This window comes from Asparagus officinalis, chromosome 7, assembly GCF_001876935.1.
Source record: "Asparagus officinalis chromosome 7, Aspof.V1, whole genome shotgun sequence".
Taxonomy (NCBI): domain Eukaryota; kingdom Viridiplantae; phylum Streptophyta; class Magnoliopsida; order Asparagales; family Asparagaceae; genus Asparagus; species Asparagus officinalis.
In genome coordinates, this window is record NC_033800.1 from 105,317,253 (window position 1) to 105,328,967 (window position 11,715).

The 11,715-nt window shown below is 41.3% G+C and overlaps 2 long non-coding RNA genes across 2 annotated transcripts; one reads left to right on the forward strand and one right to left on the reverse strand.

Moving 5' to 3' along the window:
- On the forward strand, positions 8,491–9,435 carry LOC109849297. The gene is made up of 2 exons (XR_002249061.1): positions 8,491–9,348; positions 9,400–9,435. It is a non-coding gene; the product is annotated as an uncharacterized LOC109849297 (long non-coding RNA).
- LOC109850850 lies at positions 10,233–11,709 on the reverse strand. The gene is made up of 2 exons (XR_002249572.1): positions 11,030–11,709; positions 10,233–10,521 (listed from the first exon to the last, which is right to left on the reverse strand). It is a non-coding gene; the product is annotated as an uncharacterized LOC109850850 (long non-coding RNA).

Here is an 11,715-nt window from a genome sequence, read left to right on the forward strand (position 1 = left end):
AGCATGTTTCAGAGGGATAAGGAAGAGAAGACCAAGGCAGGGCAGACAAGGGATAAGGGCAAGAACAAGAGACCTTTTTTTGGATCCCAGCAGCAGCAGCAAGGTCCTCATAAGAAGGGACCCCAGCAGGATCAGAGAGCGCATTAGCAGCGCAAGTTCCAGGGAGTGTGTTTTAATTGTCGTAAGGTCGGACATAAGGCATCAGAGTGTCGTAGTGCACCAACAGGAGCCCAGCAAGGTAGGGGTCCGAACCAGCAGTAGCAGCGATAGTAGGCCAGAGGTTAGGGCCAACAGAATAGGCTTGAGGCATCGCTAGCAGCATAGAGGACAGAGGGGCAGGTTCGAGCAATCCAAGAGGCTCCCCAGGGGCAGATTGTCCCATTTTCTCCAGCTCCAGTAGTAGAGCGGTCTTCAGCCACAGGCAGAGTATATGCAGTGGTTCTCCATGATCATAGTGCCAGGGGAGCAGTTGTGGAGGGTACGTTCCTCGTAAATTCCTTTCCCACTCATATTCTTTTCGATTCGGGAGCTTCGCATTCTTTTATTTTGTATGCTTTCATGGTTAGACTCCAGCTCGTAGCTCATCCATTTGACACCCCTTTATCAGTTTCCACCCCTCTAGGAGAGGTATCGCTTTTGGAGAGTATTTGTAGGAGGTGTAATATCAGTTTAGACGAGTTCGAGTTCATAGTCGATATGATAGTGTTGCATATGTCCAAGTTTGATGTCATCCTTGGTATGGATTGGTTGTCGTCCTACCATATTAGTATTGACTGCTTTGCGAAGACAGTCAAGTTGCAAGCGTCCGATGGGTCCGAGATGATTGTGGCCACTTCTCAGGGCAACTATTTTTGCCGAGTCGTTTCTGGCATTCATCGATGAGGCAATGCGACGGGATCAGAGTTCTGATTTGTTGGAGACTAGAGTTGTCTCAGATTATCAGGATGTCTTTCAGGACATACCTGAGTAACCTCCTGTGAGAGAGGTTAAGTTTTGTATTAAGTTGCAGCCGGGCATAGCCCCGATATCCCACGCACCCTATCGTATGGCACCAGTTGAGATGAGGGAGCTTCAGATCCAGTTGGACGAGTTGTTAGCTCAGGGTTTTATTCATCGGAGTCATTCTCTGTGGGGCACGCCAGTCCTCTTCGTGAAGAAGAAGGACGGTAGTATGAGATTGTGCATAGATTATAGAGAGTTGAACAATGTCACTATCCAGAATAGGTATCCACTACCTAGGATTGATGACTTGTTCGACCAGTTGTAGGGAGCGTAGTTTTTCTCGAAGATTGATCTTCATTCTGGTTATCATCGGTTACGGGTTCGGGAGATGGATATTCCCAAGACCGCCTTTCTTACTCGATATGGATCTTTCGAGTTCATGGTCATGCCATTCGGACTGACCACTGCACCCGCGGTATTCATGGACTTGATGAACCGGGTTTTTTTCCTTTCTTGGACCAGTTCGTGATTGTTTTTATCAACGACATCCTCATTTATTCGAGATCGGAAGCAGATCATGAGAAGCATCTCCGATTAGCTTTACAGACCCTACGGGAGCACCAGTTATATGCCAAGTTCAGCAAGTGCGAGTTTTGGCTTTCAGAGGTCAGATTTCTCGGCCATGTCATCAGCAGAGAGGGCATATCAGTAGACCCAGCTAAGGTTACAGTAGTTCTTGATTGGGAACCGCCAAAGACGGTGATAGAGATTCATAGCTACTTGGGATTAGCAGGTTATTACAGGAAGTTCATCCAGGACTTCATGAAGATTTCGACGCCACTTACACGCCTTACGAAAAAGGGTGTATAGTTTGTTTGGAGCATAGAGTGCCAGGAGGCCTTTGATACATTAAAGACTAAGTTGACTACAGCACCGGTTTTGACTATTCCGAGCAGCGACAGGATATTCGTCGTCTACACAGATGCATCGTTGGCAGGATTGGGAGGCTTCCTTATGCAGACTCAGAGAGTAGTATCTTATATCTCATGACAGTTGAGAGTGTATGAGCAGAACTATCCTACTCATGACTTGGAGTTAGTAGTAGTGATATTTACACTAAAGTCATGGAGGCATTATTTGTATGGAGTGCAGTTTGAGTTGTTCACAGACCATCAAAGTTTAAAATATCTTTTCTCTCAGAAGGAACTCAACCAGAGACAGCGAAGGTGGATTGAGTTTATCAAGAACTACGAGTTCCCGATTCAGTACCATCCGGGGAAGAAGAACATCGTAGCGGATGCTTTGAGTAGGAAGCGTCGACATCAGGTTGCGGCTTTGAGGTGCTCGTTACATCGAGATCTTCTCACCCTTAGCCAGTTTGATTTTAGACCTGAGGTTAGTGGCACCAGTGCATTTTTGGGAGCTGTGTTAGTGCAGCCATCTTGGAGTACCAGAGTAGTCAGAGCTCAGCTGGATGACTCTTGGATTCAAATCCGAAAAGAGGATATTTCCAAAGAGCCTAAGGCTGATTGGACCATTGGAGCAGATGGAGGTCTACGGATGAAGGGTAGGCTAGTTATGCCATCCAGTGTCGAGCTGAAGAGAGACTTATTTGATGAGGCACATCGTACTAGGTACACAGTACATCCAGGGACCACTAAGATGTAGAAGGACTTGAAGAGACACTTCTGGTGGGGTAGTATGCGTAGAGAGATTGCAGAGTATGTGGCTAAGTGTTTTACCTGTCAGCAGGTAAAGGCAGAGCATCAGAGACCAGCAGGAACACTTCAGCCTTTACCCATCCCAGAGTAAAAATGGGCGGATATTTCTATGGACTTCATTGTAGGGTTGCCGAAGTCGAAGAAGGGGAATGATTCTGTTTGGGTGATAGTGGACCGGTTAACGAAGTCAGCACATTTTATTCTAGTAAGGACTACTTATACAGCCGAGACTTATACGAGGATCTTCATTCGAGAGATAGTTCGACTTCATGGAGTTCTAGATACGATCGTGTCGGATCGAGGATCGGTTTTCACTTTGTATTTTTGGAGGAGTTTTCAGAACTCATTTGGCAGCAGGCTATCTTATAGCAGTGTATTCCACCCACAGATGGATGGTCAGACGGAGAGGGTGAATCAGGTGTTGGAGGACATGTTGTGGTCTTGTGTCATTGACTTCCAAGGTAGCTGGGAGGATCATATTCCATTGATAGAGTTCGTTTATAACAATAGTTATCAAGCGACGATCGGTATGGCTCCGTATGAGGCACTGTACGGGAGACCCTGTAGATCACCGATATGTTGGACAGAGCCGGAGGATAGCTTGATGCTTGGGCCAGAGCTTGTGAGGCAGACTACTGAGAAGGTAGCACTGATCAGGGAGTGGATTCTAGCCGCTCAGAGTCGACAGAAGAGCTATGCAGATAATAGGCGAAGACCCCTAGAGTTTCAGATTGGGAATTTGGTTATGCTGAAGGTATCCCCTATGAAAGATGTGCAGTGATTCGTGAGGCGAGGAAAGATTGCACCGAGATATATTGGCCCGTTCCGGATTTTGGAGCGTATCGGAGCTGTGTCATATAGACTAGATCGTCCAGCATCTATGTCTAGTATACACAATGTATTTCATATTTCTATGCTTAAGAAGCACTTGCATGATGAATCTATGTCTAGTATACACAATGTATTTCATATTTCTATGCTTAAGAAGCACTTGCATGATGAGGAGCAGTAGCGAGTGTTAGATGCACCAGAGATTGAGCTTCAGGATGATTTGACTACTATTGAGATCCCAGTGTCTATACTTGCTAGAGAAGACAAGAGACTTAGGAACAAGGTGATTCCGTTGGTGAAAGTTCAGTGGAACCGAAGTGGAGTTGAGGAAGCTTCTTGGGAGCGCGAGCAGCACATGCGACGCGACTACCCACACTTGTTTGAGTAGGTAAATTTATTTATGATGTGAATTCTTACTTGTGCTTTTTATATCTTGATATTTATATTTAACACTAGAATGAGGGTATGTTCACTTAATTCTTAATCTTTCGGACCACATGGCATATATATGGAGGGTTCCTTGTTTGAATTTTTTGCCCGACGTACTAATTCCGTTAGATTAAGGGTTGAGTGAGAATATTATCATTTTAGATAGTTAAGTATAAATATCACTATATGCTTATCTAGAGTTTAATATTACGAAAGGTGTATTATGTGCGGGTTGGATTAGACCCTCGACGTGCTTTTCTAGTATTATTATGCGTTAGATATGATTTCTGAATCTCGACGTGCTTTTCTAGTATTATTATGCGTTAGATATGATTTCTGAATTTTGAGGACGAAATTCTTTTAAGGGGGAAGAATGTAAAACCCTGTACATTTTGATAATTTATATATGTGATTATTAGTGAAAAATAATGTTTATTTATGATAAATGTCTTTATGTCATGGTTGTGCATGATAACTAGTGTTTTAAGTTTATGTGAATGTATATATGCTGATAAATGTCTTTATGTCATGGTTGTGCATGATAACTAGTGTTTTAAGTTTATGTGAATGTATATATGCGTCAGGTTTGAGGTTGTGTTTTGCAAATTTGCAAATCATGCACAGGTACAAATGTAGCATGTTCGGTCGACCGCGAGTCGACTGATGGGGTCGGTCGACCCTGAGTCGACTGATGGCTGATTTTAGGTTTTTACAGTTTGGGTCTGTTTGGGATTTCAGGTCAGGTTTTAACTGTTGGTATTTATCTTTTTACCCGAGAAAGACACCCTTTCATCAGTCCTCACCAGAAACCCTAGCCCCCTTTCCCCTCGAAAACCCTAGCTTCGGATTTTGGACGTTTTGGGAGATTTTCGGGGATTTTTAGCAGATTGTTGTGGTTTGCAGCGAAGGGAGTCGTTCTCTCGCGGATCCAGACGTTGTTCAACACACCAGAGGCAAGTAGCATCTTGCCCAATCCCTCTCCCATGTTTTTTAAGAGTTTCTAACGTTTTTCATGAGGTTTATTGAGCCTAAAAATTATTTTCAAGTATAAATCGATGTTCTTATTAGTGTAGATGCTAAAAATTATGTGTTTCAGATCTCTAAATCCTCACCAACGAATCTTTGATAAAACCGAGATCTAGGAATTTATTTAAAAATGAGTTTCTATTTTGATTAATTGCTCTCATTCATGTTTAGGGATTAAATGTTAGATCTAACATGTATATTTTTTTTCCATGTTTTATACGAATTTTTTACTGTCTCATATGTTTAAAATTGATAATATATTGTTTGAGTTGATGAATTTGATTTTTAGATGAATATTCGTAAAAATAACACAGCATGCACGAACAGGGAAAACCCCTTTGTTTAGTCGACCGTGAGTCGACTAGTGACCCTAGTCGACCGTGAGTCGACCGTCGGGTTCAGGTTTTTCTTCTTTCGGTCGACCATGAGTCGACTGGTGATCCCAGTTGACCACGAGTCGACTGATGACCCCAGTCGACCATGAGTCGACTGACGAGTGATTTATTTCTTTTTTCTTCCTGTTTAAACATCTGCTGTGTATATATATAGTGCATATATATATTTGAGTGTACTGTTTATCATTTTGAGTACGAGGAGCCGCCTCGTTTATCGGGTATTAAATTTCTGTATTAATGATTTCATCTACACATGTAAGATGACACATTTGTCACAAGCTTAGATCTGTACATCGAGACACGTGCAAGAATAGGATATGTATATCTTTAACATTAGCATTCCATGTTTTATATACACAGTCCTCGTGTTGGACTATAATCCATTGAAGTCCTCGTGTTGGACTATAATCCATTTCAGTCCTCATGTTGGACATTCACAAATCAGTCCATGTGTTGGATATTGGTTAGACAACAAGCATGACACTTAGCTAAATCAGGACATGACATGATTATATGAAGTTGAGACATGATAGCTATTTAGGCTGGACATGATACTTATGTGGTTCCGACATGACACTTATGTAATTCTGACATGACATTTGTTTTACGTCTTGTAATAGGTTACCTCTTTTCTTTATTGTTCTTGTATTAGACTTTGGGTTTGGTATTTAGGGATTTACAATTTGAGATATAAGGTATATACATGAGGGTTTCCTTGTTTGGATTATTTCGCTCGATGTACCTACGCTCGTGTTGTAGTTTCCTAAATACTAAAACCCTCTATTTGTTAGGAGAAATGATATGATTATTCCATGTATAAATCTGTATTTTCTTATACAACGAGCTATTTCCCTTGGGGTTGGTTGTGATGTTGCTTGCTAGCGCTTTGACGCTCGTTGTCCCTCTCCTTTCAGGTAACGAGCCCGGAGCCCGGAGAGTCGCAGGTTGAGGACGATACTCATTAGCGTCTATTTTTCTTTTATAGATATTTTTGTGTTATTAGAGCTCCACTATAGACTGTTTTATTTAGACATGAGAGTTTATTCTAGAGTTGTAAAGGCTGTGTGCCTTATTTACTTCTTATCAGACATTGTGTACTTGAGACATCTTGAGATCTTCAGACTGTTATTATTTATTTCCGACATTGACTATGTATTCTAGCTTGTTTGGTTGATGAGATGTATTAATTTGAGTTCTATCATTTCATCATTTATCTGTTGTATAATCTTTTACTTGCTTTGTACCTACACCTGTAGTTGATTCCACTAGAGAGATAGTAATTGTGATGGTGAAACATGTTATTGTACGGTGTGGTGCATGACAGGTTTGACATTTCTGGTTTCACCTTGGACTGCAGCCTTGTGTGAACCAAGGGGGCGTCACAATATGCTTAAGGATTGTGTTGTTAATGGTAAATTCAAAATCTCCTTAGCTTATCGATTTCTCCTTCCTCCTACATCTATTGCATCTTGGCATAAGGTTGTTTGGCGCAAGCTTAATCTGCCAAAGTTGTCTTTTATGAGATCAATTGCAACAAATAGAAAATTCGTCACTCTTGATAGACTGATCAGATTCGAGATTCAAATCGATAATCCTTGTTGCATCTTGTGTAATTCAGACCCTGAATCCCATTCTCATTTATTCTTTGACTGTGCATTTAGCTCTAATATTTGGAGTAGCAACACTTTGTTGGCTAGGATTTCGGTTACAATCTTGTTACTAGGTAATACTTTTTAATTAGTTTGCACTGCGGGTGAGGATCAGGTTATATACACCAAGTTTGGAGGCTCGTCCTTCCTCTATCTATGAAGTTTGGCATGAAAGAAACTGACAATTTCGTGATAATTCTCCAAAGTTAGTTGAGACTATGGTCAAGACAGTCAAGATCAATATGCTCATGATTTTGTTTAATTCTACTATTCTTGACAATTTTAAGGCTTGGGTTGAAAAGTTATGAGTATATTTTGTAATTTTTGTTTTATCTTCTCTGTTTCTTTCTTTCAATCAAATTAACAGATCTTGTATCCTAAAGTATGCCTGAGCTCTTGATGTACGAACATTTCTTACATAGGTGAATGGAAAATTTCTCATTGACCTAATAAAATATTCTAAAGTTAGTCTCATGAGAATTTTTAGGGAGAAACTCTTTCGTTCACCTAACTAAGAATATTAAAAGTCTTGACTTTAGAAACTTTAGGTATTTAAGTGTAGCAATATATATATATATATATATATATATATACTATATATTTATATATATATATATATATATATATATTATATTATAGAGAGGAGAGAGATGAGAGTGACTTATGATGCTAACTTTAGTGGACGCATCCACTAAAGTTTCTATCGGCATTGATGATACCTAGAGATCTCGGTGCATCATATAAAGAGACTTTGTTATCAATGGATACAAACATTTTAGTGGATGGTCAACTTAAGTTACATATATATACTGTGCCTTTCAGGACGCACATATGGCGTACTGGCATTGAGGTCTAGAAAATTCGTGACGCGGCAGGGGGGTTTTTGAAAAAAAAGCGCCAGGCACTTTTCAGATCGTCTGCGTCTCTGGCATTGGCAATGCTCTGCTTCGCCTTATTATAAATAATCACCGCCTCCAAGGCAATCACCCCCATCTCTCATTCTATCCGCAAATCGAACCCAAATGAAGCAGCTCCAAGCTTAGCGACTTGTCGCGAGCTCAGCGGCGCACGGACGAGCCGGACGGAACCACGCTGCCACGCTCAAACTCTTCGATGACGCGCGCACGTTTACGTCATCTCGCGACTCGAGCCGCGCGCCCCCGTCACCGGTCTCTCGATGCTAGCCCCCGCTCGAGCTCGAGCCTGGGGCAGCGTCCGCTTCCGCCCTCCGACGTCTCCGATAATCGTCCGCCGTGATGCGCGCTCGCGTGTCCAGGCCAATTCCCGGCCGCGCGGCCCGTGCGTCTCCAGCTCGCCCTTCAGCCCGACGATCCAGCTGCGCGCTGCCCGGGCCTCTCCGATCACCGGCCGCGAACTCGCCGAGCTCCCACCATTGACATCGTCCCTCTTTAGCTCGCTGCTACACATCGCCGCCTCAATCACCGCTCGCCATCTGCCATCACCCTCGACGGCCTTCGCGAATCTGAGACCCGCCGGCGAGATACCTCCCTCCCTTCCTCCTCCGCGACAAATCACCGCCCGCCTCTCCGCCACGAACCCCCGCCTCTCCCTCCCTTCGTCTCTCTTCTCCCACACTTTTAAAACTTATTAGTTATAGTTTAGTTATTATTATTATTATTATTCATCAGCGATATTTTGAAGGAAAAAAAAACTAGTTAGCTCCAAACAGGCATGATAAATTGTTTATTGACTAATTAGCATTTTCGTTGAATGAAATAACATCATATTGTAATGTTGCCTTATTGTTTAGAAGCCATTTGAGTGACTTCAGCTTATCATGCTTCCTCATGATGGTTTATTTTGCAGCTATTGTGTACAAGGAAATTCATATTTAGGAAAGGCAGCAGCAACATTGAATTTACTTAACCATTGTGTACTGTTATGTTTGAAATATGAGAAATGTAATGCTCAGTGTAAAAATTGGTCACGAGTGTTTAAACTATGAGTGGTCCACATTAGGAAAAATGATGCCCATTTGTCAATTCATGCTTACGGTACCACTTTATAAATCATTCCTTAAGATAGGTTAATGACATTTTAGTCATTTGATTTGGATTTGGTTTGGATTTGATTTGGATTGGGATCCTAACAGTTAACTTCTTATCCTTTGATCAGGTCCAAGAGCTCGCTGGAAACAAGAGAGAACAAGAAGAGGTGTAGGAAAACACCCCTGCTGACGATGAGTAGATGAGGATTTTGAAAAAAAAATGTAATGACTATTGATTGTAGTATGATTTTTGTTCATTCTAGAATTTGTGTAAATTTGTTGTTGTGTAAATTAGTGTAAATTTGTTTTTTTGCCAAGTTCTTTGAACCTGTCAATACTCTTGTCAGGTTTGGAATGAGATAAGCCAAGTTCTTTGAACCTGTCAATACTCTTGTCAGGTTTGGAATGAGATAATGCATTGATTGAATTTGATATTTAGAAGTTGTGAGTGAAGATACTAGTTGTCAGGTTTGGAATGAGATAATGCATTGATTGAATTTGATATTTAGAAGTTGTGAGTGAAGATACTAGAGTGTTCATGGTTTACTAATATGAGGGATAATTCATTTCACAAGAAGCTGAAAGTAGCTTGTTTTGCTACTTGTATATACTGCTTATATGACATCTTAGGTTGGTATTTTCAACATATGTTGAAGAATGCTTAACATGTAGATTGGTGAGGTTCATGATTAAGTGTAAAGATGGAAAGGACACTTAAAAATGATTTATTGAGGTATCATATCAATTGATGAATTCGAGAAGATTTACAGCCTACATATATCGTAGCAATTGTGTTCTCTGTTTGAAGTTTATGAATTTTGAAAGAGGGTGCTTGCTTTTGTATTTCTTTTTCATGATACGGTGGTTTGTTGACTATCAAGCTTTTATGTGCACCCTGATATGGCAACACGAGAATATTTTGGAAAATGATTACGAATGTATCTGAGAATTCTGGTTCTGTGGATTCAGCTTTGGATCGGGGAGTATCCTATGTCAATCAGGCATGATGCGGCCAAGGAAGCTTTGTGTTTACTACTGCTTTGAAGATGGCGATGATGCTTCGTTCCTTGCGCATCGCTTCTCGATTGATCCGAGCTTCAAATAGTCTCGTTGTTCCTGTTATACAAAAAAATGTTCACAAAAAAATGTTGAGTGAGAATAAAACCTGAATCAAACATAACAGTTTACAAAAAAGATGTTCACGTTATACAAAAAAATGTTCACGTTCAAGTACAATCAAAACCTGAATAAAATCTGAATCAAACAAACATCAGCTACAAAGCATCATTGAATTCCCAAATGCCTTACAACCCGCTTCAGTTATACAAAAAAATGTTCACGTTCAAGTACAATCAATGGAGTACATACCAGTTTACAAAAAAAAGACTTCGACACACATTACATATATATATGGGGCAATCAACCCACCTTACAAGCAAAACAACGCAACAACTAAATCCTTCTCCATCCGTTGCAATCAAACATAAACAGCTACAAAGTTAAATGTGCTCTGCCCCCAGCTACACAGAAATCAAAAACAAATAAAATGTTTAGTTAGAAAGCTCTAAGGCTTTAGCACAATTGAAATCCACATATCAGCCTTCTTTTTCAAATACCTTTTTGCAGCACAACTAACCACAATCACTGAAGAATTCATACAGTAAACTGACATTACAATTCAGAAAGGCAAGATTTACTAGGAGTATGAAGCAGAGTTTATAGAACCAATATAAAACTAAATTAGTACCATTAGTAGGATATATGCCAGTCACAGAAGTTTACCAAATTTCTCTTCAATTGAAAAAAGAACAGCCTACTTAATTTCCTAAGTGCATTATACAAAGGCACTTTAACAACCTTGAATGGTGATTGCCAATCATTCCAAAGGTACAAATACACAGATTCCTTACTTGAGTCACTTAGATGTCAAGTGGGAAGGCGACATCAAATAATTGTCAATTAGATCCATATTCAAGAAGCAACAACATACCAGTACCAATAACAAACATAAATGCATAAACTACTCACCCCCTAGTATCAACATCAATGATATTCATCACTTGCAATTGTTGGAGGATGTGGCGAGCTACAGCACCACTACTCTTGCAGAAATGTGGAGGATGACTTCCATTTCTCTTACGCCCACCATAGATCTTCTGGAATCCACCTACCCCAATTCCTTGTCTAAGGTAAATCTTCCTTGCCATTGAAGCTACACAAATTAAAAAGTTATCATTGCCAGACTAAAGAAAATTCTGCAGCAGTCAATTGGAGAAAAATCTTAAACATATTCATGCATTCTTATGGAGATCGATGAATTGTTGAGAAGGGATCTTAAACTGAGAATTGATCGGAGACGACCTGGCTCCGGTGGCGGGAATGGCAAGACTATTTGAAGCTCGGATCAATCGAGAAGCAATGCGCGAGGAACAAAGCATCATCACCATCTTCAAAGCGATACGAGCGGAGACCTGAGCTCGACGACGAGTCTGGGCGGGGGTGGCGAGCTCCGAAGTCGGCGATTTCGGGCGGTGGAAAGGAGGAGGTCGAGGTGATGGTGAGGGCGAGGGTTATGAGCCAGCGGTGATGCTGAGCGGGGGCGAGGGGATGTCGATGGTGGCGAGCTTCGGACAGCTATCGGAGGCTCGGGCAATACGCAGCTGGACGTCGGGCTGAAGGGGAGCTTGGGCGACGGGGGAATGGCTGGGCGAGCA